Source organism: Amblyomma americanum, chromosome 5 (genome assembly GCF_052857255.1).
Source record: "Amblyomma americanum isolate KBUSLIRL-KWMA chromosome 5, ASM5285725v1, whole genome shotgun sequence".
Lineage (NCBI taxonomy): Eukaryota > Metazoa > Arthropoda > Arachnida > Ixodida > Ixodidae > Amblyomma > Amblyomma americanum.
In genome coordinates, this window is record NC_135501.1 from 56586038 (window position 1) to 56612786 (window position 26749).

Here is a 26749-nt window from a genome sequence, read left to right on the forward strand (position 1 = left end):
ACCTGCTCCTTCACTGTGCCGCGTTCGCCGATGCTCGTCGCTGTATGATCGCGGCCTATAGGGCGCAGGGCATACTACCAGACTCCATCAAGACGCTATTGTGGCCGCAGGGCAGTGCGCGCACTCGTGAGCGAACTTTGGTGAGCCTCTGTGCATTTCTCGAAGACAGGGGCTTGACGTCCCGTCTGTTCTCCGTCAGGTAGTTGCACGCAGTGACCGAACGCTGCGAGAGTTCTACCTTGAACGATTAATAACTGGACGCCCCACTCCAGTTGTAGCCAACACAGTGCTGTGCGCGTGTGTGATTTAATTCCTCTAAAAAGAACTAATCACGCGCACAACCTGGTCACATTTCTTATTGTGCAAATAGTTTGTACATATTACTTCTCCCCCTATCCTTCTCTATTCTGCCTGCTATCCTTTATTTCCACTGCTCCAGCTCAGGTGCTTCAGTATCGACGGCAGATGCCCGGGCTAGCAAAAATCTTTTCGTTCTTTTTTACTATTATTTTAATAAAAAACCACTACCACCACCACCACCCGTGTGCTGTGCGATGTCAGGGCAGGTTCATTATCCCCAGGTGGTCGAAATTACTTCAGAGTCATCCACTACGGCCCCTCTTTCTTCCTTTCTTCGTTCAGTCCCTCCTTCATCCCTTCTCTTACGGCGCGGTTCAGTAGTCGGCCGAGGTGTGAGAGGGACACTGCGCCATTTCCTTTAGCCCTTCCCTCACGGCGTGGTTCAGGTGTCCGTCGATATGTGATACAGGTATTGCGCCATTTCCATTTCCCGGAAAACAATAATCATTTTCATTTCCTTTCCCCCAAAACCAATTTTAAATTTCACTTTTTATGTGCCACCGTATTCGATTTCGTTGCAGCCATCGTTGCACACATGCAAATGTTCTAATGAAAAAACTGCAGCTGTGTTCATGTGTCTATTTTCAAAAGAACCGAAATACATGTCTTGTAAGACTTGTAAGACATAGGAGCGGCTGAAGCAATGAATGATCTCAATGAGGATTAAAACTAACTCCTCGACCTTTCTGATCTCGGGATGTTTAGGCGCCAGACAAAGCATGGTGCCCAATGTGCTAAGAAATAACTGCGGAACGCAGAAACCACATGTTTGCTTCAAAGCGAATAAAGCCGCTTGAGGCTTCGAAACGGTTCTGTTGAACATGCACTTAAAGGATCTCTAGGGTTTCAGTTCGTACTTTCGAAAGAGTGTTCGGTGGGCGAAAAAAAGAATTCGTTGGACATATTTGCCACCTTAAATGTACAAGATACCTGGCCTTGAATTTTATGTGCTCTTCTGTAGAGCAGAGCCCCACATATTCAACTTTTCCTATTAGCAGGAACAAAAAATGTATAAAAAACAGACAAGAATGCACGTTCGCGGTCATGCCACGTTAATGGTACCAGCTGAAAATTTATCACGAACCTATTAGGTTTTAAAATTATAGAATCAATTTACGTGATTTGTGTCTTAGATATACGCAAAAGATCAAGCAATCTGTACTCCACTGCAGCGAAGGTCAGCTCTTAGCTTCTAACTAATCTCCTTAAAAGGTTTTGGCGGTGATGTATTACATAAGATAATGTATGCTTATCGCCATTATGGGTACCCTGTGCAAATTTCATGCTTAACTCAGTAATTTTTGACCACAAAATCAGTTTCTGCATTCTGACGAGAGGCTGGTTTGAGAAAAGAACAAATTCAAACCGCAAAAAAGCACCAAGATAGGAATTAGCCGGGCTAATTAGTTCATGACTGAAAATTAGAACAAGGGAGGCACCAACACGAGCGCAGCAGCGCTCACAGCTGTGCCTGTCTTGTCTAATTTGCTGCGCTGCTAATTTTTCTATCAATATAAGCAGCGTGTGAGCATGACGTCAACACTGATGCAAAATGCAAAAAAATGCGCTCCAGAGCCGGCAAGAAGAGATTGTACACGAAGGATGTTGTCCAACAACGTTCATTACACAACTACGGTTCATATATGAATTTTTAAGCGGCTGCGAAGCTCTTGTTTTCTAGAGTAGCTTAGGGGGCAAGGAAGAGTAGATCATCTAGGCTGATTCTGGGCATGAAAATAGCGCGCATCCTAATAGAAGAGATGAGTGACCAACGCAAATTAAGAATATCAGAGGCAAAAATTATGACAACTGACGGGTAATCATGCTGCCTTGCAGGTAGAGAAAAATAGGTTATCTTAGCGTAGAATAGCTGGAGAAAAATATCTAGGTTTAGTTGTTGAGCATTGTAATAGCACAGTACTGCGCAGATACAGCCGCTGTCAAATTCCAGGACGCGCAACGCTTAAATCCAGCTTTGTTGCAGAATCGGCAGAGAATCTGTGGAAAAATTATGAAGTTTTGTTCATGAACTGTTTTGCCGAATTTAACACTTCTTGAAACTGTGTCTGCACATGAACACCTAGCCATTAAGGCAGTAAATAAGCTGTAAATCAGAAAATCTGTCATTCAGTCAATCGATATATCAAACACGACGGGCTACCATCTGAAGGCACTAACGAAAACTATTGCCAGAGAGTACTCGTGGCTGTGATCAGTAAGCTGCGGGTAAGGTTCAATAAACCTGGACACGGACAAAACTAAGAGCGTACAAATCTGGATTCGGTGTTAACTCGTGTAAGAAAGCCGCTAAATTTTAAACTCGTTACAGAAAAAGCCCCCCACCCCTTTTCTTAGAGGCATGGTCATAAGGACGAACCCCAACGCAGCATTTCTTCGGCGTCGCGACGAAGTTTCGTCTACGGGCACTGTCACTGGCGCTCGCGGAGAGCGCAGCCAAAATATGAAGGCATATGAACTGGAGGCTCACGAGGGAATATGGACAGATCCCGGATGAAGCCCCTTAATTATCCCCTGTCCGCTGCTAATCGCCTATTCAACGGCGACGGAGACGGGGACCTACTGAGGTGTCAAGGGACAATAGCCCGGGGACAGAAAGGGCGCGGCTGCCATCGCAGCGGCGGGGATAAATTCTTAAGTGGTTGCCACTGCGCCGCTAGTCACTGTTGCCGCTAGTCACTGTTTCCAAATCTCCACCTAAAAGGTATTTACGGCACCGACGCTGAGATGTGGCCTCGTGAGATATCTGCGTCTGCCTGCATCGCCGCACTCCTAAGGCCGGAGACGCTAACGCGACGCCGAAGAAACGCTTCCTTGTGATTCGGCCTTTACACTTGCTCACGCGCAGCTAGCACGAAAACGATTTGGGCGTCCTTACCGTCAGCTGGAGGACGCAGTTGCCACAAGAACACAGGTGCAGATCCTGTGAAGTGAGAAAGAAGCGTGTGAAGGATTTCTATAGACACGTCCAACGCGCCGGTCGTGGCAGGATACGCTACAGCTATTCCGCGAACGTCAAGCGAAGAAGGAGCGTGGCGGGCCCATACCTGGAGAAGCGAGAGCAGTGCGAAACAGCGACCGTTGCGAAGCGCACGCGATGCACGAACTGTGGTACCGCTCGTGGTACGCGCACTTCCTCATCCTCGTCTAGGAGATCCTAATTTTCGTCGTGTTCATTCGCAGTGCAGTAGCAGTGCAGACAGAGATCGTGAGTAATCTCTCCCTGCAACTTTGTCAATAAAAGCCGCGCGAACACTTTCTGTCGTGCCATGCTTTGCGACAGTCAAAATGTTTTTCAACTTATAAGGTTTGCTTCATTGGCGTGTTCTTGCCTGCATGAAATACGTTCATTTTAATCTAATATACCTCTTGCATCTGCATGAGGCCCTCCAAGTGATCTTTTAATTTAAGCCAGAAAATTAATACCAGATGCTGCTTGCCCTAGACACAAACTAGAAAATCAGAAATTGGAGGCGATAACCCTTGTCAGCTATTCCGTATATGGACAGTGCAGCTGCATTTAGAGATTTCCCATTTTACCTGTCAGCTTTGGCGTAGTAGACGGCTTGTCTGTCATTAGATTCGCGACCTGTATACTCATTAGCTGCCTCAGGGCACTGTTCCTCACATAACAAAAGCCGTAACGTAAGCCAGAGCGAGTGCTCTACCAGGCCGGCCCGCGCGCTTTCTCACTGGGCATTCCCCTCCGACTCAGCTCATAAGCGCCCTTTTTCGTGTTGAGCGGCATCGGCATCGGCACGTGTACAGACCGTAAATGACGTAAAGACCGCACATAAGCATGGTCGAAAGATGAGGAGTCACGTAGTGCATGTAAAGGACGACACAAATGGAGAAAAATTTCCAGGCGTAGTGTGCGTTCACATGCGCCGACTGCCCGTCTGTGTGTATCAGTGGGTCAAACGGGCTATGAGCGAGGACTACGTGATCATCTTAGTGGCGTCAAGAGCCGGCGCACAGATCAAACTGCACTTGCCGAGCACCCCATATGTGCCAAACAATATAAACTAGGCGGAGGCAAGTGTGACTGCAAAAGAAAGGAACAAGAAATCATGACTCTATCTTAAATCATTGTATATTCAGGCCAAAGCGCATGTACTCGTAGTGAGAGAAGTTTGCCTCCAATCTACGCCAGATGCGTGGGTTTGTTCGTGCGCTGTATATCAAAGGCGACGCTGCTACGTTTTGTGTTATATTAAACAACGCTCCCGTGCAGACATGGGCACCCTTACGAGAGTGATCCCGCATGAGGGCGTCCTAACGCCCACCTCATGATGGCTTGACGCAGTGAGATTATGGGGAGGGAGTATAATAATAATTGTTTTTTTGTGGGAAAGGAAATGGCGCAGTATCTGTCTCATATATCGTTGGACACCTGAACCGCACCGTAAGGGATGGGTAAAGGAGGGAGTGAAAGAAGAAAGGAAGAGAGAGGTGCCGTAGTGGAGGGCTCCGGAATAATTTCGACCACCTGGGGATCTTTAACGTGCACTGACATCGCACAGCACACGGGCGCCTAAGCGTTTTTCCTCCATAAAAACGCAGCCGCCGCGGTCGGGTTCGAACCCGGGAACTCCGGATCAGTAGTCGAGCGCCCTAACCACTGAGCCACAGCGGCGGGGGGGGGGGGGAGTATTGGCGCAGAAAAATATGAGGCGAGTGCGTGGTAGGGCAGAGGTGGGGAGGAGAGGGTGTCGGAAGGAAAGATGCACGGGCTGAGGATAAGGGAGCGCCTCAAAGTTCGTGCCAGCCCCAGGGTTGCCAGATATCACCAACCACACGTAGCCTATTGGCCTCCGTAGTAGCCCAAATGTAGCCAGAAGTGTAAATTTTAACTAGCCTTAAAGTAATAATAATAATATTAATAATAAAAATAATTTGTTTTTGGGGAAAGGAAATGGCGCAGTATTTGTCTCATATATCGTTGGACACCTGAACCGCGCCGTAAGGAAGGGATAAAGGAGAGAGTGAAAGAAGAAAGAGGTGCCGTTGTGGAGGGCTCCGGAATAATTTCGGTCACCTGGGGATCTTTAACGGAGCGCCACGAATTTCCTCAAAATCAAACTTTCAATTTTCAGTTTTCTCTTTCCTCTTTCCCTCCCTCCTTTATCTCTTCCCTTCCGGCGTGGTTCAGGTGTCCGCCCATATATGAGACAGGTACTGCGCCATTTCCTTTCCCAAAAAACCAATCAATATTATTATCATCTTTAACGTGCACTGACATCGCACAGCACACGGGCGCATTAAAGGAGCCAAAAAGCAGTTCTTTGAAGTAACTCTATAGCCATAATAATTTAATTTTTCCCAAGTACATCTGCATATTGATATCAGAAGTGGAGTGAACTTAAGCTGGCATGCAAGCGAATTCATGATTTGGAAAATACTGTCTTCGTCACGATGTCGTCTTTTATTTATGTTTTTTCGAAGCATATGAACTTTTAAAAAACGCACAAATATCACCGCACAATGAACTCGCTGAGCAATGGTATTCACTAAGCTATTCAGTATACTTAAGCTCACGAGCATTTCATTGAAAACAACACAATAAACTAAACACTGCAATAAATCGCGACAAAATCTAGCACAGATGGCGAGTAGTACAAAATCTAGCACTGTAGACAGAAAAAGTATGGTACAGAGGGATCTCAGGCATCATGAGCTAATTGCGATGTGGAGCAGTTGGGCCGATGAAAAATTTCGGAGAAGAGACAGAAGAAAAATTTTTTGGCCAAATTTACTGTGTAGGGGCGCTTGCAATATGTAGTTAAACATTAAATTTTCCAGGTTGGCTTTAATCAGCAAGACCTGACTGAACACTCGTTCGACGGCGGCGTCTCACATGAGTAGTGACGACAAAGGGAGCGCCAGCTCAGACATCAGTAGGAACATCGGCTTGCTGGCAACAGTTCCTGCTTTTCTCACGCTACCCAGAATTCATCATGAACCGGACATCTTCATCAATATAGTCGACTTTCATTTGGAGCGATACTGGGATTCTAGTGCACAAATTGAATTTGTCGCTATAGAAGCACCGAATGAGCGATGGGAAAAATGGAAGGCGTCCTTAGCCTTTTTGGGTTAACTAATGCGGAGGTCGCTCAGAAGCTTCAGGTTCACAGGAAGCCTGTCCAGCAGAGATTTGATGCACGCGAAAATAAAGCTGGGGCATCTGTACAACAAAAAAACATTTGCCAGGGTTTCTGGCGGAAGACGTTTAGAGGCTTTCAAGAAAAACTACTCCCATGCATTCCCTGAATTGTAATATATGAAAGCGAATCTGTGTACTGTTTGTTCGTTCTTCACAGCTGTTGGCGCGCGGCTCTATCGCTTTGTTTGCAAGACGCGTTCAGATTTGTCAAGATTGATCGCATCCAGGCGGGGCTGATTTTATACACCCTATTACAAAACATTATGGTAACTTTGCGCACTGGTACCTCAAACGTTCGCTATCAGTTTTAAATTGAGCACTGCCGGGAGCGGCGGGCAACACTTTTGACGACCGCCGAGCACGCCGTTGCTACGCCGCCACAGAGTGATTCAGTCCATTGTGGGCGCAAGTCAGCCAAATAAAAAGTTTTCTTTTAGAAGACCTTCTCTCCGTCTTCATCGCTGCTTCGACTGCCGTCACCATTACGTGACATCTGGTGGAGGTGCGGGGTAGCCGTCCATGTACCAGACGCCCCCTCCAAGTCGTGACGCCAGCCCTCTGCATTTCGCACGGAGGGTGAGCCAACAGTTAACTGAGCCAGCCGACGTCTCCAGGGAGAGCAGCCTTTTGGGATTCAGGTAGCGTGACTGTGCCGGAGAAGAGACGAGGACGATTGGAGGAAGAAAACTTGGAAAACTTTGTACAAGGACTATTTACATTATGTACAAGTACGGGCAACTGAGAGTGCTTCTCAGTAAAGAGAGCTTCTTAGGAGTCGGGAGTCTTTGATACCCATCAAAAAGGGGGCTTTCCTCTGGCATCAAACCAGCAGCTCCTTAAATACTCTTCGTATTTCCCAGATTCCTAGCTGGGGAATACAGTTCGAAGAATGATGTCCAATCACACGATGGCACTGAAGGTACCACCCACGGCAGGGCGGTCCTGATGTTTCTTCGCAGCTCGGTAGAGGGAAAGGGAACAGGACCCGGTCACGTTGTCGTCCCCGCGGCTTCCAGGTGGCCGCGCACGTGCGTCCGGACCGCGCCCATGTTGACCCGGAGGGCACCTGCATGACACAGGAATGCAGGCTGTCTCCCAGCAGGTGTCGAAAGATCTTGCACTGGTGACCGGAACGCGGAAGCTCTGTCGATGGTGTGGCAGTCGGGCAATTGTTCAAATCCAGCGTGACTGAAGGGGACCACACTGATACCGCACTTCGTCGTGGCGAGGACCAGAACGAATACGCTAATGGTCGTCGTTGGCATTCCTGTTGAACACGTGGGGACGCTATTGTCGTCGCTGCTTCCGCAATTCCTATTCGAACACGTGGGGACACTATTGTCGTCGTTGCCTCCAGCATTCCTGTTCGAACACGTGGGGACGCTATTGTCGTCGTTGCCTCCGGCAGTCATGCAGTCACGTCTCCCCCCAGAGGGCTCACCCAACCTCCCGGTAGTCTTCAGGCAATCCTCCCCATGCCCAACTTCGCCGAATTCCATAGCAGGAAGGAAGCGCGAGCACAACGGGACCCCCGCCGCCAGATATTGCGCCCGGAAGATGAACTGCTCGCACGTAGCTCGGCTGACTGGGCGTGCCAGGAACCAGATGATCTTTGGGAGTCTTCTGTTGACCTTCAGTGCCGAAGCTAGACATCGCTTCCCCTCGTCAGATGGCCGTTTTGGCAAATTCTCTGCAATGCTTGCCAAAAGGGATCACAGACACCAAACCACGCCTGACAAAAGCACGTGCCCTCAGAACCCACTCATCCCGCCAGATAAAAACTCAGGGCATTGAATCACATCGACCGGCTTCACCGCGCACCGGACGGCGGCTCGCTGCTGCAGCGTATGCGCTCGCACCCGCGCTCACGAATGGGCGCGGCGCTGCTCGAGTATGAGCAATTGACACAAGGTCCACCCCCCTACGGCTTCTACGCGCCCTGGCCTGCTGCCTCGGAGGTACAGCGAGAGATCGTCGGCATTGCGGGAAAGCGGAGCACACCCCTTTGTGCTGTGCAGCAGCTGGCCAGAGCCGTCATACACGAGGAGCTCCAGGACCATCTCCTCGTGTACACCGACGGCTCAGTGGCCCGCGACAGCTGCTCCCTTGCTGCGGCGGCCACCATCCCCGCCCTGCGACTGCACAGCCAGCAACACGTAGCCTTCCTGGGCTCCTCCACCACGGCGGAGTTGATGGGGATCCGGCTCGGGCTTGACCTGCTGCTCACCCTCGGCCCTCCGCCGCCCAGGAGTGCTCTGCTGTGCGACTCCCGCGCCGCCCTCAGCCGCCTGCAATCTAACGGCCGCGGTACCCCACTAGTGAGGGAAATTCGCTCGCGCATCGAGCGCCTCGCGCAGAGAGGTTGTGTCGTGCGTGCACAGTGGGTGCCCGGTCACTGCGGCATCGCCGGCAACGAAGAAGCTGACGACCTCGCGACCGCTGCACACCAACTACCTGCCAGCGATCTGCCCCTTGCGCGGGAGGACGTACGTGCGGCCATCCACGACCATCTCCGAAAGCAGCACCCGGACCCACGCATCGCGGGAGGTGAGCGCATCGACAGTGTCACCGGCTGTCGCGCACTTACACGGTCACAACGTGCAATGATCCTCCGCGCGCGCATTGGATGCGTGTGGCCCGGGGAACGACGGGTGCGTCACGGAATCGCGACGAGTGATGTGTGTGACGGATGCGGTGCAGTGGAAACACTAGAACACCTGCTCCTTAACTGTGCCGCGTTCGCCGATGCTCGTCGCGATATGCTCGCGGCCTATAGGGCGCAGGGCATACTACCGGACTCTATCAAGACGCTATTGTGGCTGCAAGGCAGTGCGCGCACTCGTGAGCGAACTTTGGTGAGCCTCTGCGCATTCCTCGAACGCACGGGCTTGACGTCCCGTCTGTTCTCCGTCAGGTAGCTACACACAGTGACCGAACGCTCCGCGAGTTCTACCTTGAACGATTAATAACTGGACGCCCCACTCCAATTGTAACCAACACAGTGCTGCGCGTGTGTGATTTAATTCCTCTAAAATGAACTAATCACGCGCACAACCTGGACGCATTTCTTATTGTGTAAATAGTTTGTACATATTATTTCTCCCCATATCCTCTCTCCCTGTCCCCTCACCTCTTCCATTTCATTTCTCCCTTCTGCCTGCTATCCTTTATTTCCGCTGCCCCTGCTCAGGTGCTTCAGTATCGATGGCAGATGCCGGGGCTAGCAAAAATCTTTTTCTTCCTTTTTATTGTTATTTTTAGTAAAACCACTACCACCACCAGGGCCAAAACTGCACTTAGCGAAACAAACTTCAACTAAAACTTGAAGAGATCAAATGTTGTGCCTGAATGAACACATGGTGTCTCCCGACGAGTAGTATTGACAGGGCACCTGTCCAAGGCATGTGCTCCCGCTCGAGGCGCACTTGTATAGGGAAAAAATTCGCTAAATGAAATCAGGTTGGTGCTTCGAGGGCAGGCGGTACGGGAATAGGTGACTTGATTTGACCGACGTGGCGTCCAATTTTGCCCCCCCCCCCCCAATACCTAGAGTCAAGGCACGTTACACCACTCGCTCTTACTTATCCTTGGCCGAAATAAGGAAACGTACTCCTTGGTATGTTACCTGATTATGAACAACATTACTGCAAAGAAAGTGGGAGATATACGCTCTACATTAGAAAGACAATATGAAATAAACCTCCAAAACTACAAATTTGGGGGACATCCTCTTTTGTAAAATCTTTACTAGCTAAAAGTCTCGGCTTAGCGCGTCGGCATTTGTGTGGAGCTTGCCTTTCTTGTAATAATAATAATAATAATTGGTTTTTGGCGAAAGGAAATGGCGCAGTATCTGTCTCGTATATCTTTGGACACCTGAACCGCGCCGTAAGGGAAGGGATAAGGAGGGAGTGAAAGACGAAAGGAAGAATAGGTGCCGTAGTGGAGGGCTCCGGAATAATTTCGACCACCTGGGGATCTTTAACGTGCGCTGACATCGCACAGCACACGGGCGCCTTAGCGTTTTTCCTCCATAAAAACGCAGCCGCCGTGGTCGGGTTCGAACCCAGGAACTCCGGATCAGTAGTCGAGCGCCCTAACCACTGAGCCACCGCGGCGGGGCGCCTTTCTTGCAGCGAACCTCGAATCTGAGGTGCTGGAGTGCCAGGCTCCACCTCAGTAGACGACCATTTTTGGGCGACATATTGTGCAGCGAAGTCAAAGGGCAATGGTCCGTTTCTACTGTGAAACAGGACCCGGAGACGTAGCATGCCAGTTTGTCTATCGCCCAAACGAGGCATGCGCATTCTTTTTCAGACGTGCTATACGCCTCTTCCCGCGTGCTGAGATTGCGGCTCAAGTAAAGGACAGGCAGTGTGTGCCTGCCATCGCTTTCCTGGCAAAAAATAGCGCCTAGGCCGCGGTCGCTGGCATTACATTGTATGATAAAGGGTTTTGAGAAATCTGGCGCAGACAGTATTGGGCGCTCGCTTAGGGCCGTTTTCAGACTCTGAAATGCCTTCTATTTCTTTTGGTCCCAAAAAAGATTGGCAGGCTCACTTTTTCTCAGCGCGTCGGTCAGGGGGCTGGCTAAATCAGAGTAGCCCTTTATGTAATGTTGATAATAGCCTACTAGGCCAAGAAAAGCCCTGAGTTCCGATTTTTAATTGGGCGACGGTACTGCACCACGGCAGCCACTTTAAGTTCTGCAGGTCTGCGTTGGCCTCGTCCAACCACGTGCCCAAGATAGTTCACTTCGGCGCACCCCAGGTGGCATTTTCCCGCCCTTATCGTTAAACCAGCCTCAAGCAGTCGGCTCAACACAATACGCGGGTGTTCAATGTGCTCCTCCCAGTTTTGTGAGACAACGGCCACGTCGTCAAGGTAGGGGAGAGCGAAATCTGCAAGTCCCCGCAGCACTTGGTCCATTAACTTTGAAAAACAGTACGGAGCCTTCTTCAAGCCGAAGCTCAACATTACAGGGCGAAACGTGCCCGCGGGGGACACGAATGCTGAGTACCTGCTGGCGCGCTCAGTGAGTGGCACCTGCCAGTAACCACGAACTAAATCCAGTGTGGATATATATTCCGATTTAGCGACTGTTTCAACCCTCTCCTCAATGTTCGGAATGGTTTAGCTCTGGTCCACTGTGTTTGAATTCAGTCTCCGGTAGTCCATGCAAGGTATCGGATCCTTGCCTGGAACCTCTACAATAATGATTGGTGACGTATAGTTACTTTCACAGGGCACTATGACACCAAGTACGCACATACGGCGTATCTCCGTCTCAATGATTTCTTTTTGTCTTGGAAAGACACGGTACGGTTTGCTCCTGATTGGCTGTTCAATGGACAGCTGAATGTCGTGTTCGACGAGGGTTGGTTTTCCTGGCTTGTTTGAAAACACCGCCTCAAAGTTGCGGACGACGTTTTCCATGTCTCCTCGTTGATTTTCCGACAAACGTGGCTCTCTGTCGATTGAATTTAGCAGCTCATTCGCTGCCTGCTCGTCCTCATCTATGACATAAGGTATGTGAGACCTCTTCCTCTGGCATGTTCAGCACCATGTTAACCATGGCCTGACGCTGCACATAAGGCTTCATCAAATTACTGTGGATTATCCAATTGTGTTTGTTCTTAAATTTGACCTCACAGTTGGTGTCCGAAAGCTTGGACACCACCTTAGCTGGCCCTTCCCATTGCTCCTCAAGCTTGTTCCTTTTTGACTGACGCAGCAACATCACCTGGTCACCAGGTTGAAAGGTGCGCTTGCGTGCCGATTTGTCGTAGTACACTTTAGACAGTGACTGCGCTGCTCTGACATTTGCTTCCATGAGGTCTCTGGTTTTCGCAAGTCTTTCCAGTAGCTTCAGGACGTATTCCACAAGACAGGGATCCTCTCCGTGACCCTCCCATGACTCCTTGAGCATGCGCAATGGGGTCCTCATGTCACGCCCGTAGACAAGTTCAGCGGGGCCAAATCCTGTGCTTTCGTGGGGGACGGATCTCATTGCAAAGAGTGCTGCTGAAATGCAGCCTTCCAAATCTCCCTTATGCTCAAAACACAGAGACCTAAGTATCCGTTTTAGCACTGAGTGCATACGCTCGACTGCATTTGACTGAGAGTGGTGAATGGAACGGGGGATTATTTTAATCCCACACCGTTCAAAGAACTTTGTTGTCAAGCAGCTTGTGAACACGCTCCCGTTATCGCTTTGTATCTCTGCAGGGAACCCCACGCGAGAGAAAATTGACAAAAGGGCGTCTACAACACATGCGGAACTTAGCTCCTTCAAGGGAATGGCCTCGGGAAATTTGGTTGCCACGCACAGTGACGTCAGAATTTAGCGACAGCCAGAGTTGGACGCTGACAGTTGGCCGACAGTATCTATTACAAGACGCCGAAAGGGCTCTAATTATGGGAACTAGTGTCCTGGGGGTGCTTTTCATTGATCCGTCGACTTGCCGACCCGCTGGCAGGTGTCGCAAGATCTAACAAGCTGTTCCACATTTTTCCAGCAGCGAGGCCAGTAATATTCGAGGGCTAATCTAGCTTTTCTTTTTTTTTTATTCCCAGGTGGCCCGTTCATGCATTTTCGTGTGCGAGCTCTAGAAGCTGCCACCGGTACTTCTCAGGCACTAGGAGTTGCTCATATGGGCGTCCCTTTGAGTCGCAGTATTTCCGGTACTGAAGGCCTGATTTCTCATGAAAGCTGATGTTCTTTCTGGAGACTCCCTCGCTCACCTTATTGCTTAGAGCTCTTAACGATGGGTCGTTTTTCTGCTCTGCAATAAGTGCTTTCCTATCAACCTTAGTCAACTCCTCCCAACAAGTCGAAGCAGGTGTTAATGTCGAACCCTTCGCGTTGGTTCCTGTTGCCCCATTCTCTATGGAATCGGCAGTTCCTTGGATTTCATGAGCTACCACTGGTTCGAGAACACCTTCATGGTCATGGTCATGCGGTTTAGACGGATCAGTGTTTCTGCAAGGATCCCCCGGCCGGTCGGGAGAGTGGTTCGGTGACTGCTCATTTATCGAAGCGCAGTCGAGTTTCTTTGCGAGCTTTCGCGCTCGAGAACGTGTTAGCGCCATGCAAGCCAAGCCCGAGGTGAAAGAGAGACCTTTCTCTTTCAGCAGCTGCTCGGATTTGTTCGAAAACAGGTAGGGCAAGTGTGTCGGCAAGTTTGCGCTAACTGCCGCTTCTGTGTCTAGCCTGCCAAAAGTCCCCTCTAAGGTCACCTTCGCTATAGGCAAGCACGCACTCTGTTCTTCGGCGACCTGCTTAATCCAGGCGCATTCGCCGGTGTAGTCCGTGGAGGAAACACATGACGGGTGAGCAACATCCATGGTAGCCGCTGAATCCCGCAGTGCCCTAAATTTCTTGCCATTTATCACCACGTCCCGCATGTATGGCTCCAGCAATTTAAGGTTTTCCTCCGAGTCTCACATGCACGCGAACGCCATCTTTTGCTGTTTACAGATCACTGAGATGTGTCCCTCCTTGTTGCATGTTCACTGAGATGTGACCCTCCTGACTAAAAGTGGGCTCTGCTTTTGTATTTAGAATAACTTTTTGTTGGGCTAGATGGTGCATACTGTAACAAAAGAACTGTAGCGCGACCAAGACGAACACAAAACAGAGGCACACAGGACTAGCGCTAACAAGCGCTACAAAGGACTAGCGCTAACCTGTCCTAGCAAAATGAGGTTAACTTTGGCACACATTGGCTCTATTAGCCAGAATCGCAAATCTCACGCCTTGAACGTTTTGGTCCCTGTAGTGCATTGCTACAAATGGCTCCTGCCTTTCCGGTGTTTATGATCTGATTACCCACCGGTAATTAACATAAGAGCCTCAAGAAAATTCCGTCTATAGTGCATCTGAAAGGCAAAATCAATGAAATAAGGCAAGGAACTGCTATAACCTATGGCGATCATTTCCCTAGCCATGCCCTTTACACATAGCACCAAGGATGGTAATTGGAAATGGGTGAGTACTGGTTTTACCCACCATCAATTGGTCTTACCTTCGCAGCTATGTCTGATGAGCAAGTTAAATGCTCAGTCACTTCAAAATCACCCTAGGTCAGGTTTCTGAGGCTCAGTGGCCCCAGTAGATGAAAGCTGTGTGTTTCAAGTGTCACAGATATGACAATTACTTGTCAAGGCAATTACATCTGGTAATCACAGCGGCGATCACGCCAGAATTTATTGTAACCGTTACTGCTTTTGGCAACAATTTCAGCTCGAGCATTTCTTTATTTTTAATAATCTTGGTGTAAAACGAAAACAAAATACAGGCAATAAGGGTGTAGATGACACATATACTCTAGAAAAGTGCCTTTTTTCCGGTAAAAATATGTTATGTAGAGTACCATGTTCAGAAAATACATAAATGGAAATTTAATATGATCAGATGTATTGTGATTCAAAGGAGATGAAGAATACGGGGTATTGCTCACCGATATGTCAGTGCCGTAAATGATGCACCAGAGTTTAGCTAACTCCAGTGAACTGTGTACAATATTCATAGAAGCGGTATTAAGTTTGGCGTTAATGAAGAGAGAAGAAAAATTTAAGGAAGAAGCTGAAGAAAGATGCAGCACTAAAAAACACTAAAAAAGACGCTGGGATCGGGATGAAATTTAAACGCACATATTGCGCTTTACTATGCAACATATGCTTACAACTTCGCGACACGAAAGCACTCCGTGCTGCTTCTATTTTTATCGCTTCCTTCCTCATCACTGTTAAGCGAGCATGCTGCAAGTTAAACTACCGTTTATATTTCTTTTGCCTAGGGGTATTTATGAATGTTGTGTCATCTGTACTTGTAAATTCCAGGCAGGATAGTTGGTCAACGCGTTATCAGGCTGTGTCGCGAGAAAAAGATCTTATTGAAAGCTCTCCACTATGAAACTTTCGAAACTGAAAATTTTATCACAACACGTCCTTACGAAACGGCGAAGAGGTAGGAAAGAACGGAGGTGTTCCATTGAGACTGAGGATACATACATGGTGGAAATGGCAGGAGGTTTGGAACAAGCAAAGAGGTAGTCACTGTATTTTATTAGAAAAAAGAAGTAATTACAAAAGTACAGGTGGCATCATCTTCAGCCGTTCTATTTATAAGGAAATTTTAAGCAGACTCTGAACTGTAGTGCAGTAAGGCACACTGGGGGAGGATCCGTTGGGCAATGAGAAAGGAGATAATTATAATAATAAGTGGTTTTTGGGAAAAATAAATGGCGCAGTATCTGTCTCATATATCGTTGGACACCTAAACCGCGCCGTAAGGGAAGGGATAGAGGAGGGAGTGAAAGAATAAAGGAAGGAAGAGGTGCCGTAGTGGAGGGCTGCGGAATAATTTCGACCACCTGGGTATCCTTAACGTGCACTGACATCGCACAGCACACGGGCACCTTAGCATTTTGCCTCCATAAAAACGCAGCCGCCGCGGTCGGGTTCGAGCCCGGGAACTCCAGATCAGTAGCCGAGCGCCTTAACCACTGAGCCACCGCGGCGGGTAGACAGGAGATAATAATAATTAATAATTGGTTTTGGGGGAAAGGAAATGGCGCAGTATCTGTCTCATATATCGGCGGACATCTGAACCGCGTCGTAAGGGAAGGGTAAAGGTGGGAGTGAAACGAGTCACAACGATCATCTTGTCCTTTCTGGTTCCCTTAACACGCTAGCCGAGTGGTGCTCTAAGTGGCAAATGTTTATTAATGTAAATGAATCAGGGTCAATGACGATAACAGGAAAAAAACAGCCATCTCACTTCGCCTATACCGTTAATAACATGCCTCTTTCGAAGGTTGATCAACATCAATACTTGGGCATAACGTTTACACCAAACCTCAAATGGGAAACACATAATAATATCACAACTACTTTACTGCGCAAGCTATTTTATCTAAAAGGATGCCTGAATCTTGCTGCAATAATTATGCTTTTGACCTACAAAACATTTGCGAGACGTATTTTAGAATACGCTAACACATTTTGCTTTCCTTGCACAGCAACTAACATTGGTAAACATGAAGGCATACAAAGAAGAGCTTCAAGGTTCAGTCACAGCAAATATCGTCCTACTGACTCACCCTCAGGCCTCTTAGCCTGTTCAGGCCTTAACACACTATCGACGAGAGCAAAACAAGGTCGACTTAAGTTCCTTTTTCAAATTCTGCATCGTCAGTATAAAATGAATACTACGCAGAACATTTCATATTCGCAAGCTAGAAAAACACGGCATCAAGACGAGCATACGATGAGTATTCATTTTCTAACGACACATACAGGTATTCATTCTTTCCTCGCGCAGTCAGAGGATAGAATGGACCTAGCTAATCATTAACAACGAAAAATTCTTTATCCGGGTTTTTTTCACAGTTGGAGCTTATCACAAATGATTATTAAGATCTTCTAATGTTTGTTCCCGATTCTCTTTTAAGTAGCACTTTCAATAAGTAGAACGGTAATGTAGTTTTTTCTTTAAAATTTCCCGTTTTTGCTTATGTCTAAGACGTTCACCGCAATTGTTCATTATATTCTACGTTGTTTTCTATTGTATTTTTGTATTACCTTATTGCTTGTATTTTTGATTAATTGTGCTGTTTCTCCGTTATTTGTCACTCACACGTATACTTGTACGCGAACAAGAAATCATTGTTCATGCCCTTCTGCTAGGCTCTCGGCTGTGAGCGGCAGTATTGTAAAATAAATGAATAAACGTGAGTTCTTTATCATGCAGAGTCAAGATGATATTGCTAACGGACGAGCCTCCTCATTTTCTTATGTGATAGGAATCTGCGAGTTGTCGTGTCACTTTATCTCTGTTCTTGATAGGCTGGTGGTGCTGTTCAGGTTGAGTGGCCCTCCAGCATCGCGATGAGTCAATCGTCCACGCGAGGAGGGGGCAAAATGGTTGCCGCCGCGCCGCGACATGTTTCTGAAAAACAGAGGTGCCTCGGCTACTTCTCCCGCAAAGGCAAAAAGATGAACGGGGCAGGCACAAACTTTTGGCACAACATACGAAAAGAATGATATTCTCAATAACATTCACACAGAACACACAAATCTCGTGCATGCACAAACCGTCTAGACGATCAAGAAAACTCAGATGAAGTTGCGTGCACTTCAGTGTCACGAGCGCGCACCACCTTGCCGCATCATCAGTTCTCCACAAAAGCTCGCAGGATCGCGCACTGACGCAACGCCTCACTCCGCTCACTGCCACACCACGCAGTCACGTCCCAGTCAATCAAAACAGCCGGTGATCGGGAGCATGAGGCGTATACCAGTTCTGTAACAAACCCCTTTACTTAGGCAAAGAACAATAAAAGGTTACAGAACCAAACCCTAAAATGTGCGTCCGCACAAGGCGCAACGCAATTAACAAGAACAAAATGAGTACGCCAACACTGCAATTAACACAAAGAAGGAAACTAGAGGGCAATTACTATACAACAATGCTACGAGAAGAAAATACAATACAAAAGTTAGGGCGAGGAAGAGCAAGCAACAAGACAAAAAAGAAAAGAGTTCAAGCGAGTGGGGAGAAACGGTGCCTTACCTGCTGAGTGGCAAGGTTTGGGCCCGGATTACGGAACTAGCTCTAAAGTTGTAGAGCGTGACGTCAAAATGAAGTCTGCACGAGGACAAGGCGAGGCGTCTACGCGTGACAAAATGCGGAATCAACCAATGGCTAGTAGGGTGCAGCTCCGGAAGCGTTTATTGGCACAAGAGGCCTATTTGCACAGCAAGGGGCAGTGTGCTAAAGTTTTTGTAAGAACACGCAATGAATAAAACAAATACTGTTTTATTCTTTCAAAAATATGTATTTCACTTTCATCCACATGAAGCAAAACAAGAACATTAACTCTTGCAAATAACTCCTTTCGTGGGTAACTTTTGTTGCCATGAGGGCGCGCTGGCAGATGTAAACAGTGAACATGGCGGCCTTCAAGAAAACAGCTGATCCCACGGCTAGTTCCTCGTTTTTTGCGCGTTGTCTGAAATCAAGGTTCTATTTGGTTGTCCTGGATAACACCTATCGAAGTCAGTGAAGGCCACGGGCCTCCAGAAAGGAAACTCGGCGAAGACAACGGGAGGTAAGCCTGTGTTATAGGTTTAAAGATGCCATAAGCTAAGTGTATGATTTGGGTTCTGTTTCTTTTGCTCTAGGAAATACAAGGCGACCAGGAAGCACGGTTTGTTGTGTAAAATCACGTTTTTTGGCCTCATGAATGTCTGGTGCAAAAAATTCCGTTGGGATGGAGCATGAACCAAACAAGGCGGTTGGGCACACACTAGCAACTTTCCTTGTTTTCTTTCGTTCTTGGCTGTGCTATAAGTTGCTGCAGCGCAGCACAAGCATATTCTCCTGTAAAAACATATTAGCCCGAACCCAGAGCAAAGGTTTTTTTCTGTTATTTCCTGCTTTCTAAAAACGAAATAGAAACTATTGCCTGTTTGTTTACCCCGCTGTGTTCGCTGCTGCAATTCTCTGCGTGAGAGTAGTAGTCTCGAAATGGCGCCAACACGAAGAATGTCGAGCGATCAAGAGCTAATCATAATGGGGTTTATGGAGAACGATCCGCTCTTGGCTCGGGCTTCTGCTGACCTAACAAGCTCATACACAGCTGTTTAAAAGCGCGAGCTATGGAACCAGCTCGCTTCGATTCTCAACAACGAGGGGCTGGCCGTTTAAAAACATGTCTGTGCCTTGCGCCTTACAAGCACTGTTTATTTCCCCTGTGATTTAGTTTAGTTTCCGAGGACGTGCAGGAATGCATAAGCTAGTGGTTGCGCACTTCTCTTTTGCTAGTGCTCTTTTCGTTTCATGGTTTGCCAGTACCAACCAGCCGCACCTTTTACTCTGTTACAGCAGAGGAGATGAACGGGGATTCTCGGAAAGTTATCAACACGACACATTGAGCTCCATATACCGTGAGTTGCTTTGCCATTGTTCAATCTCCATACTACACTTTCTGGCAGCTGCTTGAAAGTAATAGCACTATCCTTTCTCGCAGCATTTGCAGCAGTAGCCGAATAAGTGCACTGATGCTGCACTATACACAAAAATTTCTCTCTATGGCTTTGCCACGCTGTGCAGAATGTTTATTTTTCTTGCAGTGAGGCTGCGGTATCGCCTAGTAGTCTAGCAAATGTCCACATGAAATATGCTACAACAATGCTGCCCGCGATTGCTGTCCTGTATATTTATGTCATGTCCTCTAATACATTCTACCACATGCTTTGCTTATTCCACCACATGGCGCATTGCGTAATGAGCACATTTTCTTTCCCGACAGCTACACCGGTGCCCTCGCCACAGCCGTCACCTCAGCCCTTACGCAGCACACACCAGAGCCCCCGCTGCAGCCCTCACCGCGTGCCACGCCTAGCGTTCACCGGAAGCAACGGCGAGACGATGAGGCCGATGAGGTGCTGCTTCAGACGCTGTATGAATCGCGTCGTTTTGCAGGCCTTACTGAAGCCCAGAATTGCCAGGATGCTGCGTTTCAGCACAGCACGCTGGAGGTGTGTATTCACTGCGCACACAGCACTTTGCAGAGTCGAAACTGTCACCTTAAGCAAAAATATCAATGCTCTCTTTTGAGCCCCTACGCTTCTGTTTTGATGCCTCTTGTGGGGCGTGGCGGGGACAGCTGAGTTTAAGAAACTGACAAGAGTCTTCTACAACCATACTTTGTCCAAAATGTCTCAGCACCTGACCTTTTACATAAAACTTAAGCGAGATCTGAATATTGTTTGTAACTAATAATTTGTAATTGGAGCTGTTTTACATTCAGGCCAAACGGCAGGTGGCAGATGCTGTGCGGGCATAAAATGGGCAGCAAGAGCTGCTCATCCGGAGGCAAAAAAAAAAAACGGATAGCGCACAGCACCTGCCGCCGCACCGACAAAGCGCTCGTCCGTACGCCTCGCATTTCGTCGACAAGTTCGCCGCACAGCCACTGACTCCACTTTCTCCTTATCCAGTTGTAATAAGCGACGGAACAGCTCGTCCGGCAAGCCATACGCGTCCTCGTACACCGTCCTTCGTCGTTGCTGGCGCCGACGTTGCCGCCTCCGCCACCAATAAATAGCAGACGCCGCCATTTTCCCTCTAAAACTCTGTAGATCGACTCTTCGCGCCCGCAAAAAAAAAAAAAACAGTCTAAAACCGCAGGCTTAATTAAGTGTTCAACGTCATGTGTTTTTTTCTCGTCCTTGACGCCATTGCAGCTTCCCGTGACGCAACTTTTCAAAATGGCGCTGGCGGGCAATAGGAGCGGTCATTTTGGAGCGCTCTCAATTGCAGAGCGGTCAGAGCGAGTTCGCTGAAAAAATTTCACACCTTTAGAGAGAATATAATTAAATGCGCGCCCTTACACCTGACAAATTACGAGTTTCTACTACACATGCTCCCACCCTACACCCAAGAGTATTAGAAGTTTGCATGAACGGGTGCACGTGGCCCTAATACTCCTTGCAGTGCTGTAGAGGTGCAAGGCTGTTCCTTTCAAAAATGTAAAGCTGGCTTCACCTCACTGCTGCATGTCCGACTAAATGAAGAAGAAATGAAAAAAAAAAAGGAACATATAGTCCTAGCTCATGGGCTTTACGGAACAAAATATGTTAGCGCAGTTCCTATGACAACTTCACATCCACATGTGAAGCAGTAACATGCATGTTCGACATTTTATCCAGGTTTTACTAATCCATCGACGCGATTGTTAAGGCAGCATTCCACATGGCGATCAAACTTAACTAATGATGAAAGCAGTACAAACGTGCTGATGGGGCCGATAATATCCGTTCGTTATAATATCATTTTGAGGCGTGGTTCAATCTTTCGCAGCCGAGAACATACATGCGGCGGCAAGAAAAATTTGGTTCACTTGCAGCCTAAAAAAATGTCACCAATTAATTTTATTACAAATGCCAATAAAATTGTTGGAATAATACTTATGCGGTGAATGTGGGTGAATCCGCGCAGTCCTAGAATGATAAAATAAATTGGTCACCTTGCCCGTCTGTGCAAAGCGTTTAGGCACAAGCAAGCAAATTCATAATTTTTCAGCTTGAAACTGTGTTGTCTGGTGTCCACGGAGCAGTCATCAGCCCGGTTCTACTCCCTGCCGGAGTCGGCATGACGTGATGCTCTCATTCAGCTGTGTCGGCTACATCGAGTATCCCCGGTCGCGCAAGGGAATCGATGAAACAACAGCCGCTGAGGCGTGCGTGGGTGGCTGTCGGAAGTGGCAAGAACATACTATGACGCAATAAAACAAGATAACAGCAATAAGAGGAAAAAAAGGATACGCGTCCTTAAATCTCTCGCCATCTTATCGACCGCTCGCATAAAAAGTAACGCAACAGTAAAAACATTAGCATGTGGCACTACGCGACTCCCACTCTTGCACGCGATGTCAGGGGAGAAGACGCACCTCTGCAAATGCCGCTACCTCGCTACTTTAACTCTGACAGCCCAGATTGGCTCTAGGCAACTTGAATTGCAGCTTTCACGGTTTGCAAGCCGCACATAACTTCTATGACCGAGCCTGGTTGCATCGGGCTTCTTGAAGGCCGCGTGCGTTCCAACCATTGGCGTCCAGAAATGAAACTGAATTAATGCAAAATATTATATCGCACACGCGTTTCATCAGAATAGCGAAATTTTGTCATGCTGATAATTTAAAATTCGCCTCTGCTGAGGAATGGTCCAGTAACCCTTGATGCCAGATGTGTGGTTCCAATCATAAACCTCGAAGACTGAAACCGTGTTGAAATCGGGTTAAATGTGGGCAGTTTTGTTATAGTCTGCCGTGACAACAAAATCTGAAGACTCTGCTTTCGTCCACATGCTGCTAATGAAAGCAAAGTAAGCCATTCTCGTATCGGTTTTTGTCTGTTTTTGAGTGCTCTTATACACAGGCGGTGCAAGCACAGGGTAGGCTGTAGAGCTCCATAGCCAGCGAACGCCACAACTTCGGTTACAGGTTCAGCAAAACCGTGGTTTACCACAGTATAAGCGTGAGCATGAATCGCCATCTTGACAGTCATTTTGGTTCATGGATGTTATGTACTATTCTTTCACAGAGGCTCTCTAAATCGCAGAACACTCCCAGTTGATACTGCGCCTCAGCAGAGTTTTCCCAATAGAGTACTTGCTTTTCGTTTTCTCACCCGAGTTCGCCCTTTATTCCTTCGTTTCGAAAGCAGTTAAGCACAATCGCTTTTGTACTCAATGAGTGCAGTAGGCGATGTACTGCAGACCCGGACGGACAGTATCTGTCTACACGTGATGAAATAGAAAAATGGGCACTGCATGGCAGAGAGGACGTTTCACGGAGTAGCCGTGTTGTGGAGCAGTCGATGAAGATAAGCATATTTTACTCTTCAACAAGATGGCTAATGCTCCTGAATTCGTTCTCACGAATCAGATTTGTGTCGACCACCCGTATGGTTTCCAATGACTGAAGTAGATGGGAGGAATCTTTCAAACGCACAGCGAATAGCAAATGTTAATAATTGAATTCGTATTGCAAGGCTTAAAATATTCGCGCGTAGTAGTGCTAATGCTTTGCGCTAAATTATATTCAGCATTATCACCCGTAAGTGGTAAGCTTTTGGTGTAAACTGACAACGTTTTAGAGGCGCATTATATACTATTATATGCTCCTTTTCTTTCCCGTGTTGCCGGAAATTTCAGCCATTTGATCTTGTGGTGCTGCTATCGTCGAGTTATAACCAGCGCTGAACAATGTATGCGCGCAGAGGGCACCATTTTGAAATCTGATGTCCGCTATTTTCTATTTTTCTGGTCTTTTCACATTGATTTTTTAGTTTACCCACCCTGGCTTCAACAGCAAATCTTCGTGGAACTGCTGACTCTGTTTCCCGGAAATGACAAATAATTCTTCTAAATCACAACGGCGTTCACAATGTAATTGTAGTGCGCAAACACTACTTTACGGGGCCTAACCGCTCACATAGTTTCTGTGAAGCTTGACATTGAGGGTTACTTTGGCCAACCATAAATAAATAAAATAAATACATATTTTAAGATTGGGATTTCAGCCCGCTCTTGAGCGAACAGGTCAGCTTCGCTGGTCACTGCACGAGAGCACCTGGGCCATAGGGCCTGGGCCCAAACACCTCCTTGTAAATAATAAATGTTTACCACCACCACCACCACCCGATCCCACCTTGTGGTAAACTGGAACGGCCTTTCGCGCTGCGCATTGTATATCGTCATCTTTATGAACTAATACTACTATCGAACTTATATCACCGCAAGACGTGCCAACGGCGCATTAAAGAAATACCATGAGTTATTCAGCCTAAACACATGCTTTCACGCGTTCACTGTTTAACTACGTAAAACTCTACCTACCACTTAGAGTTCTGGTAGTGTAGGTCACAGCATTGGTTTTACTTCATTTTACTTCATGCATGTTTTACTTCGTGAATATTGCATATGCACGGCACGCCCCTGACTGAGGCGAGATGACAGATGGTTAGAGGATGATTTAATGGTAGATGGCCTGGCCATCGCATAGTTAGTCGCGCCACTGCACAGTTCGTCGTCCTCTAGTCCGGCACACTACTCGATGCCGCCGAGCGATCGTCCAGATCGCGGACGAGAGTATCGGCCCTGAAGATGAAAGGCAGCAGATTACGATGGGCGTGAAATATGTTCGAATACATAAGGTGAAAGGCTTGCCACCACGGTGGATGAGACGATCGGCTGAGGAGCGCTGGCCCACGAAGCTTCTGGCTCATATGTCAACTGGAGCCCTCGGCCGAGGCCCATGGACGCACCGAACGGCGCGGGCGGGGGGGGGGGTTGTGTTCTTGTAGGCAGCTTCTCGAGTCGGTGAGGGCATGGGGTCTTGTAGTGGCAGCATCGTAATTTCGTCGTGTCTTCTGGTCGGAGTAGGGGACGGGGCTGAGGCGAGTGGGGAAGTCAGTTCTGGTCTGGCGAAGTCGGGGAAGTTCTGGTCTGGGGAAGTCAGTTCTGGTCATCCAATTGACAGTCCCCAAACCCGAATAAACGTGAAGACTAACAGTGCAACTATGGACGGTTTAAGAAAAAGAATTTACTGTCCGCCCCATAAAGCATAACGCACTTAATCTAGCACGAAGTGTAGAAATTACAACTAAGGAAATTCTAAGCGTGCTCGAATTATGTATATCAACGATGTGAAAGCGGAATACAGTCGAACCCTATTATAAAGAACCTGACTGCCGCGCAGATTGCATTCTTCGTGTCCGAGGTTCGCAGTAAGAAGAATCCTCATTTTACAGCCATAGATGCGAAATCCGACAAAACTATCGTTTCTTTTATCAGAAAACATCGTTACGCGTGTCGACTTCTTCGAGGGAGACCATTTCACGGCGCTTTGCGAGCTATGCACAACGGTCATGCGTAAGTTTCTCACCGAGGCCAAGCAGCAAGCTGCTCTAAGTACATGATTTAACTGATTGTGATTAATTCATTCACGGAAACCGATGGCACGTCGGTCTTTTCGTCATCAAATTCTCGGCATTCGGGGAGTGCTGGTACATCGCGTACAATGGCTTCTCAGTCCCTGGATCATGATCCGCACCTAACGACGTCATCCCTGGAGGAATCATTTGGAGCCATCGTGGCATCAACAACGCGTTGTTACTAATCTACATGTTTCTAATCACGTGAATGTTCATTAGCGCCTTCAGTCGTTTCTTGGCCTGTAAACTATTGTTTACACAAGCAATTGCCGATGCACTCCACCGTCAGTCCCATCCACAAGGCCTTATTCTCACAGCTGGGAACGAAGATTTCCGAATGGGAACGTCGCAATGAATTCCTAACAGAATGCGCTGTATTGTACAGCTAATACTGGGACATATTGAGCACACCAGTGACGCCTACGTCCGGTGGCTGAGTCTTCCAGTATTCATAAGGCGGCGAGAAGAGCTTTCTGACCACAGTCAGGGAAAGGAAACACGGTGCCTCAAAACGTTGTTAAGCACGAACAGGAACTCCTACTGCTTTCGCTCTCATCATGAGCATCATCATCAGCCTGACTACGCACACTGCAAGCCAAAGGCCAGCCCCGCATCTCTCCAATTAACCCTCTGCTCTGCCAGCTGCGACCACCGCATACCCGTAAACTTCTTAACCTCATCCGCCCACCAAACCTTCTGCCTTCCCCTGAAACAATTGCCTGCTCTTTCAACGTGCCATGGTTCAACTCAGCAAGCCACTTGACAGAAATATCGTGAACTCTTTTACGGAACTCATGCACGTCGCTCAACTAAGAACAAAATGTGACGCGCATTACGCACGCCTGTTCGGCCTGTAGAATACGAAAGCGTACCTATCAAAAGTATCACTGTTTGCTATACTTGCCTATGACAAAGGGCAGCTGCCGGTCGCAGCTGTTCATCCTCGTGCTCAGAAACACGAGGAGGCGGTAGTATGCGTGCTTTCCACCAGCGCAGGAGTCGCCGTCTAAGGCATTCGTTTTGTAGTGATAGCTACAATACGGTAGCATTTCGAGCCTTCAACGTGCCTGCGCTGCCCCCCCCCCCCCCATTTGGCTGTGACGCTGCGCTGTCACGTGGTTGATCACGTGGTGCGGAGCAGCTACCGGCGGCGTGGCGCCGTGGCTGATCACGTGGTTGGTCACGTGACCAAGTTCCACTCTGCCAGCTATAGCTATGGCGTCACTCCAGGTTTAACCAGAGCTAAACCACCGCCAATGTTTTGACGGCAGCATTTGTAAAACTGTGTTGTATTGGAGGCAGTGTAGACATTTCTATTTCTCGTTTAGGTACCACATTCTTTATGAGGGCGCGTATTACGGGGGCTCAGAGCCACTCTTCAACTCCGCGCTTACCGAATGCACAGGGGTGTCGACTGCGGGGCGGAATTTAAACCGCCTCTTCGTTCGTTGTACCGCCATGCTTGTTCATTGTAATTTAGAAGCAGTCCGATTGCCCCAATTCATACTTTTTTGCGGTATCACCGCCCACGTTCGTAATAAGCGAGCGTTTGTTATAGCTGTGGCGCTTAAAGTGGGCTCACTTGCAAATCCATACAAGTGCAAATCAATCTAAAAACTATCTACTACAAAACATGCACAGGCGCGCAGTTTACGTGAACTGTCATGTCGGGACATTCAGCAATATCTCACTTCATGT

At 47.9% G+C, this 26749-nt stretch overlaps 1 protein-coding gene across 1 annotated transcript in view; it reads right to left on the bottom strand.

Moving 5' to 3' along the window:
• LOC144132460 (uncharacterized) overlaps nt 1-3489 on the bottom strand; it is a 113030-nt gene extending 109541 nt beyond the window's left edge. Inside the window, exons 1-2 of the mRNA XM_077664879.1 lie at nt 3426-3489; nt 3257-3301 (exon numbers count right to left, since the gene is read on the bottom strand). The gene's annotated coding sequence lies outside the window, so the exon portion shown is untranslated. The remainder of the gene's footprint in view (nt 1-3256; nt 3302-3425) is intronic.
• Nucleotides 3490-26749: the final 23260 nt, after the last annotated feature.